Source organism: Daucus carota, chromosome 3 (assembly GCF_001625215.2).
Source record: "Daucus carota subsp. sativus chromosome 3, DH1 v3.0, whole genome shotgun sequence".
In the NCBI taxonomy this organism is placed as follows: domain Eukaryota; kingdom Viridiplantae; phylum Streptophyta; class Magnoliopsida; order Apiales; family Apiaceae; genus Daucus; species Daucus carota.
Window position 1 is genome coordinate 40,305,516 of NC_030383.2, and position 8,698 is coordinate 40,314,213.

At 29.9% G+C, this 8,698-nt stretch overlaps 1 pseudogene; it reads left to right on the forward strand.

The window, feature by feature from the left end:
* The first annotated feature begins 5,045 nt into the window (after window positions 1–5,045).
* LOC135151538 (probable lipid phosphate phosphatase 4) lies at window positions 5,046–8,486 on the forward strand (annotated as a pseudogene).
* Window positions 8,487–8,698: the final 212 nt, after the last annotated feature.

Consider the following 8,698-nt stretch of genomic DNA (forward strand, 5'->3'; position numbering starts at 1 on the left):
TTATATAAGCTTAGTTTTTATTAAAAATGTTTTCCTAAATTTAAGCAGGTTTTTTAGCGCTTGATTTATCTAAATCTCTTTTGTTTAAACCACCTCCTTATTTGTAGGAACGGGTTTTACAAACGTTTTCTTCTTGATTTATCTAGATTTATATGACCAACGTTCATGGAGATTTAAACTAATGTCGCCATTATATTCTTTCCATATATAAACAGCTGACTGTTTTCAAGTATAGTTAACAACTCACAATCTTGAAAACGCTTTTTTCTCTATTGAGCTTTATTGAGTACACTATTCATACTTTTTTAGAGAACATAGTTTGAGGTGTAACCTCTTTTATATTGTATTAAACGGTTGTAATTGTTTAGTCACTAAAGATAGCGGGGTTCTTGGATAAGAACAAGTAGGAGTTAGATAGAATTAGTCACACTTGGTCTGAGGTGATAAGGTTCGAGGAAGAAGAAGAATTCAAAGAGGGAAGCTCAAGAAATTCAAGGGTTCGAGAAAAAGTGCACATGAACAATAATGTCGAGCTGTTTTCTGTCTGCTCAAAGATTTCAACAAGCTGCTTTAGGTGACTGGGAAATGGAAGATATATTATTATTCTGTAATACTTGATATTTTCAGTAATAATATATTCTCTTACCAAGTTGGTAATAGACCAGGACGTAGACTATTAGATTTAGGGGTTGAACCTGGATAAAATTGCTCGTGTCTAATTTACATTTGTGCACGCTACTGTTTTGCATAATAGCCTGTTATACTCACTCATAATTGAAAACATTAAGCTGAAATACTCGGTAAAAATTTAAAATTGATATTGTTAGCCATAATACACCTATTCACCCCCTCTAGATGTAACTTACTATAATAAGGGTCATTTAGTTATTCAGATTCATTATTATTATCAGCGTTATGTATTATAATAAGGCCTTGGGTCCTTAAATTTCGAATTTTATAATATACTTTCAATGGTTTTTTTTCTGATGGACGACAATAATCCTGAATATTTTGATGTAAATGTATGAGAACTACCATATCTTTTGGTGGAAAAATCAGTCCTCCTAAAAAGTTTATCTTTTCAACGGTCTTTTTTCACTACCAGTAAGGTGCTAATAATTGTTTGTTGGGTTTTTTCCAAAAATAACAAAGTTGCATATATTTATTTCGAAAATACTGTGAAACCTTTAATGCAACTATTATAACTTGAAAAATAATTATTTTCAATCAGTGTTACAATCTTATTAACAATTTTGACCGTATTTTTGAAACTTTGAAAACATGAATATTTTTGCGAATTTCTCTTGTTTTGTTCCACTACCCTAATAATTATATGTGTTTTGTGCTATTATTTTATTAATGTGTCTATTATTATACTAAAAACAATATTGGTGTTTTTGTAAGGAAAAACAATATTAGTTTTCGATATAAATAAATTATAATGATTTAACATATCATGAAACATATTATATTTGCTTACTTGTTCAACGTTTAATTTAATATAATTTAAATTACTCTATAAATATTATTAATGTTGTATTCAACTCGCCGTCAATAATATTACGGGGCCGTTTGTCTTATCTTGGCAGAAGTGCTTATTATTTATAAGTGTGAAGTTATTTTTAAGTGAAAATTAAATTTTATTTTATGTGTTTGATAATTTTTTTGATATTTACTATTTTATTCTTTCTTTTATTCATCGGGTATCATAATTACTAATATAATAATAAAATATTATAAATTATTTTTTAAAGTGATCATTTAAATTTTATAAAATCAAATTTTAAAAAATAAAAATTAGTTATTAAAAAAGTTTAGAATTTTCAACTTCTCATATTGTCACTTATAATTTGAAAATTGACTTGTAAGTTATTAAAAAAATAAACTGCATCTAAACTTAACTCCGTCTTTTAATGATAAAACTGGCTGTTAAGTAAAATAGATGAATATTTGGTTTTGGGTTCTCAACTAAATTAAAATTTGAAATCGATTTTGGGTTTGGAATTCAGAAAATATAATGTGATGCCGATACATCTGTGGCCTTAATATTTACATACTTTAGCAAATGTAACAAGAAAATTTTCATGCAAATTGCAAATCAGTAAAAATCTCGTTAAAAGTACAAGATTGGAGTGAAAATCAGGTAGCATAACTGATAAAAACACTGACAAAAGCTTGTTCAATAAGATGATGAACTTCCGTGGGATTAAGAGCAATGTAACAGTAAACTAGCTCCTCCAGTTCATTCCAATTTCGGACTCCAACAGTCTCTATCATTTCCAAAACTGATTCTCTAATATCAGAGAATGGATCTGAAGAATACTTGACCGCGCAAATGCTATCTGCGTAAATCCCACGGACATCGGTAGGCAAGCAAGCCGAAAAGCTGATTTGATTTCTTCGGACATGTTTTCTGTGATGCTGATTCTGACCTTCTGGACGATCCATTGTCATTGCTTGTGAACGCACAGCTGCATATCAAGTTGTATTTTCATGCAAGTGTGGATCTTATGTTGTTTCTGCTTATATGTATTTATTTGTAAGGGAAAAGACGTGGGATGTCGTGTGGAGCGGAGTGTATGGAGACATAGAGTTATGGAAGCCAATAACTTGACAAAAACAAAGCAATCAATTCTACCATGGATCATGTGATGGGAGCCGACTAGCTGTCGAGAACTAATAAACGGAATTTTAATACCAAATATATACTCCCTCCGTTGTGAGTTTGTTTAACTTTGACAAAGATTAAGAAAAAAATAATAAATTTAGTAAATTTAGTTGAAAAGTAGATACGTGGTGGGACATGTCAAAATTTAATAATAATTTGAGACGATGGAGGAAAATAGTAGATGTAATAGTGTTTATTTGATAATTCCTCTCCCACTTCTTTTGTGTTGTTTGACTTTTTGTGGTCAAATTGACCAAATTTTGACCAATAATTAGTAATTATTTTAACATAATCTCTAAAAATCAAAAAATACACTAAGTAAAATAAACATAGATTTTAGTGATACATTTTTTACAATTTTTTTTAATTATTTAATATAGATAAATTCTAGTCAAAATTTATTCAATTTGATAACAAAAAGTCAAACATGACAAAAGAATTGGGATGAGGGAGTAAAAGAATAGTATAAAATAGAGTAGTAGGTGTAATAGTGAAAAGTAATGTTAAAAAATAATAAATATAATATTTTCAATTTTTTTGAGACGTTTTTAAAAAAGAATAAATGTCATATAAAATAAGACGGAAGAAGTAATACTCTTAATATACTTATCTGAAAATCTCTAATCTATCGAAAATTACCGATTAATTCTTAATAAAATATTAGACAAAAATCCTGATAAATTATTAATCGATAGCTCAATTGATTAATTCGAGGGTCTGATACTCGTCACTCGTAACTGTAATTCCAATTTGCACAACAAGCGGGGGGTTAAGGGTTAGTGAATAGAATGGAGAGAGAATGAAATGAATTTTGTGCTCTCAAACAGTGTTGATCAAAGAAGATGTATATAATTTTCATTCCTTCAGTCATTTCAACCATACTATATTAACTATAATTCTAACCCACATGTTTTGAAATGAATGCTCATTCTATTTTTACATCATGTTTCTTCACAATCTTTTTCACAAGAAATTTAACTACATTCATATTTTGTCACTATTATTTAATACTTTATTCTTTCTCCTTAAAACTACTATATATAATTATTCATTCTATTCTCCCCTCATTCCATTGCATGAAGTTAACACAGCATTAGATACCGATAAGCAAGTACGCTAGATTTATAGATGATTTTGCTGTTATCTAAAAAGCCCGCGTCTTCTCCACTTGAAATATTGATCCAGGTGTAAACCTAATATTGGTCCAAATCTTATTATTTTTTATTTGTAATATATAACATAGTAATTTAAATTATTTTTAAATGTTTAGCTTATAATATTTAATGTATATTTTAAATACATAATATTATAATATACAAATTATATATATACGTTCATCATTATTATGTGTATAGATGTATTATTTATAATTTATAATTTTTAATATTATTTAATATTATTAAGTGTAAAAATGTTATTTTATCGTTAACTAACTTTATAAAATTCTAACAACCAATATTTAAGTTAAAATATTTCAAATAACTTTTAAATACATAATAGTATAATATACAAATTATGTATATGTTTATTATTATTATTATATATATATATATATATATATTATTTTTATTTGTAATTTATAAAGTTATATGTAATATTATTAAGTGTTAAGATAATAATTTATTTTTAACAATATTTATAGAAAAAATATGATTAAATAAGATATGCTTTTATTATAATAGTTATTTCGTTTTATTTTATAATGTTTAGTTTAAAATATTTAAACAAATATAAAAATATTATAATATTATTATCAGGCACAGGTTAAGGTGTATTTAATACACGCTGTTGGTTGTTGACAACTCATACTATTGAATAACTTTCATCTTTTCTTTCGGTTTTTAATTTTTCTCTTCTTCCTCATCTTTCAATACTTTCATGTTTACTTTTTTATTTTTTATTTTTTTAACCACGACATTTAATTCTATTTATTTTTATAAAAAAACATGTTGAATAAAAGTTTTATTTTAATATAATAATATATACCCAATTCTTGCATTTTTTTATAATTAGAAAAGTAACAAGTATGTGTATAAAAATATAAATGATTAGAATTATATCATTTATATTTTTAATATTATTAAAATAATAAAAAATAAATTTATTATCAAATATCAAATTGACTGATTTTAGTTAGAAGGCTAATTTTAATTAGAAAATTAGTGTGGATGCAGGGGGGCCTAGTTATTATTTGTGGGATGAAATCATAATTTATAATTTTTATACACATACATGTTATTCTTCTAGTTTGTTAAAAATGCAAGAATTGGGTATATCTTATTATATTAAAATAAATCTTTTATTCAACATGCATTTTTATTAAAATAAATAAAATTAAATGTGGTGGTTAAAAAAAATAAAAATTAGAAAAGTAGGCATGAAAGTGTTGAAAGGTGAAAAAGAAGAGAAAGGTGACAAATTGTAAGCCTTAGCTGTCAACAACCACCCGCGTGTATTAAATACACTTTAACCTGTGCCATGAGGGCACAGGTTAAACAACCCCTATTATTAAATAAAACATTTAATTTTCATTAACTCATACAGAGCAATTTTATTTAAATAATTTTAGTGATATATTTAAAATTAATAAAAGATAATATAGTGAATAAAACTAATAATTATAACGTCGGAGCAAAAATCGCCGCAGGTTCATTAAAATTATAGCTATTCGTGGTTTAACTAACAGTTTTCACTATTAGTGTTAGCCTCGGAGATGCTCTGAGGCTAACACCTGTATAAACTCATAGAGCCATAATACAACTATACTAGACATTCATCCGTTATATTTTTATCTATGACAATAGAGGTCATTAGATGCGGGAGCCACACATGAATCCATCATATCTTATTATACACATGCGTATGATTCGGTGCAAGTCTAGTGCGATGCTCGGATCAACATCGATATTTAATATTATCTATCATGATGTATATGTAACATCCCACTTTTACAATAGGGCTAAACAATTAAATGAAATCTAAATTCATTCGAAAATAATAATAATTTAACAAACCAAAAATCACAATGGATAATAAAGTCTGAAACTCCATAATGATAAATCCAACAAAGTCTTAAATCAACATGAATATAAGTTCTAAAGTCTTATTAGCCCCTAACAAAGGAAGCAACTAGAGTGGGTGTCATTCAACACTCTCCCCGCTACCCCTGATTACCTGCGGAAAGGAAACAAACGAGAGTCACTATGCCATAAATGGCTTTCTGCAACAATTTTCCCTAGCGTTGCTGTAGATGCTGTTGCCGTAGCTATCTATTTATCTAGCATGTTACAACGATTTTTAATTATGTTAGCATTGGTATGAATAAACTGTTGCCAAAAAGTTGTATAAGCAAAAAAAAATATTCGAAGGCTACCACTACCACGCTGTTCGAAGGCTGCAAAGGGAAAGTTGAGAAAGGGAATCTTCAATTAAGGTTCTTCAATTAGGGTTGTTCAAACTCAAAGCGAAAGGAGGGTTAGAGCTAATTAGGGTTCTTCAATTAGGGCTAAATTGAATCTTCATCTTTAATTTAAGGTACATTCTTACTCGATTTTGTATCTTGTATGTGTATATGTATATGCCTGTGTATGTGTATATCTTACTTTATTTGTTAATTTTGATTTGTTACTCTCTCTCTCTCTGCCTGTGTATGTATATATCTTCATAGATTTGTTAATTTTGTATGTATGCATCTGTTACTCTCTCTGTCTCTCTCTCTGTCTCTGTCTCTGTCTCTCTCTCTCTCTCTCTCTCTATCTATATTTATATTTTTCTCTGAATACAATACAGTTCTCTTCTTCTTTCAAGCTTTTCTCAGTTTATCAATGGCAATATTAGGTTAGATCTGCTCATTGTGACAGTAACAGAGGTTTATTTAGTGATTTCATATCTACTTTAGTTAAGTATAGGTTTATATGTAATTGTTTTTGTCGCTGAGTCATTAGTGGTTTGCTAGATTGGAGTAATACACATAATATATAACCTGTTGCAAATGTTGTTCAAAATTCTTCTCATTTTTCATCTGTGAAGGTCTATTTAGTGATGAGCATGTCAAAGAGTCAGTTTGGAGCCAACTCCCATGTTCTCAAGCTAGTCCAGAAGGCACAAGCATGACTGGGTAGTTCTTATACTCCTAGGACTGATTGATGGAATGTTGAATCTGATAGAACCTTTCCATCGCTACCTCTCGGAGGAAATGCTAACTCCAGACATTAAATACCCATTCCATCATGACATTATACCTATGTGGGCTGTGCCAGTACGTTCCTCATCTTTAAATTACTGTTCTTGTTTTAATTCCTTTCAACTAATACTAGTTTTTAGTGGCAAAAGTCAATGTGCAGAAGAGGGCAACCAGCAAGCCTTTCAGAATAAGTAGAGAATGAATTGTGATTTTTCATGATCATGTATGGTTAAAGAATATTTGGACTGGCCATAAGTCCAAAATCAACGTTGGCTATGGATCACTGCTCTACAGAACTGACATTCATACCTAATCAATTATTTTCTTTGAAACAGATATATGCTTATTTGTTCCCCTGCTTTCTATTTCTTCTATTTTACCGGAGTTATCACAGATACAATAAAAGATGCTGTTGGTCGTCCACGCCCAAATTTTTTCTTCAGGTGTTTTCCAAATGGAGTAACGGTTTGTCCTGATTCTGTGTAAAAAGCCTGACTTCTAATAGATGTTGCATCCTAATCTTGGCCAGCCTTAAGCTATATATATTGGTAGGCTGCTTGACTGTTTTTATCTGACCTAAGTTCTGTTCATCACATATAGGCTTTTAAAGAAAATGGAGATGTTTTGTGTAGTGGAGATTCTAAAGTTATAAAAGAGGGATATAAAAGCTTCCCAAGCGGACACTCCTCATGTAAGTAGGTCAATCAAGCTACATAAATAATTACTCTATTTGTAATTGTTTCGTTTATAATCACAAAGTTTATGCAGATGGTCACATTAACAATAGGAATTATTACTTTCCAGGGTCCTTTCCATGTCTCGGTTTCCCTGTTTTGTATTTGAGTGGTAAAATTAAAGCATTTGATCGTAGGGGTCATGCTGCAAAACTCTGCATTGTTTTATTTCCATATCTTGTTGCTGCACTAGTTGGGGTCTCTCGTGTTGATGACTACTGGCACCATTGGACAGATGTTTTTAGTGGTGCACTTTTAGGTTTGTTGTGATGAAAATTGTTTATTGATGTCTTGACCACCAGTACCACATATGCTATTTTGTGTAATCAATAAAATTTCTTTTGCAGGTATAGTAGTTTCTACAATCTGCTATGTGCTTCTCTTCCCATTCCCACATACGATAAATTGTAAGTTTTATAATAGTCATATATACCAACTGTCTTACGTTTGCTACATCTGTTGGAACATAGATGGCATTTATTAGTACTTAGAAGTGGAAGTATGATTGTATAAACCCGAACTTTTAGCAACTTGTATTTTATCTCTTTGAATTAGGAGAACTGGTTACTTAACACGCCTATCATGTCAAAATACAGGTTGGGCTCCTCATGCCTATTTTATTATGCTAGAAGAAAGTGCAACCTCTTCAAGAGATGAAGAAGTTTAATAGAATATTCGATTTGGAATGTCGGGCCAGGACGCTCAGGATACAAAAGCTTCTCTTTCTTGGACTTGAAAGAAGTATGTAGATTAAGATAAACTTACTGGTGAAATGTACTACAAATACACTACAGAAACATTATCAACTTTGGTGTTATTCTTTTGTGTTTGATGATTTGGATTGGAAAAGAAGTACTATAATGTACTGGGCTGTCATATATATAAATAGTACATTTCATATTGGCCATTACAAAATTGTTGCAGTAGCTATAAAAAACGTTGCAAACAATATAAAAAAAACAGTTATCATCATTAAATAAACTGTTGCCAAAACTATTGCCAAAAATATGAGTCAGCAGTGGACCCCACGTGGCAGTGGAACACGTGGCAGTGCTCCAACGTGGCTGGAGCGCCACGTGGCAGTGGGACCCACCAAGCAGTCTTGGTGAGTCC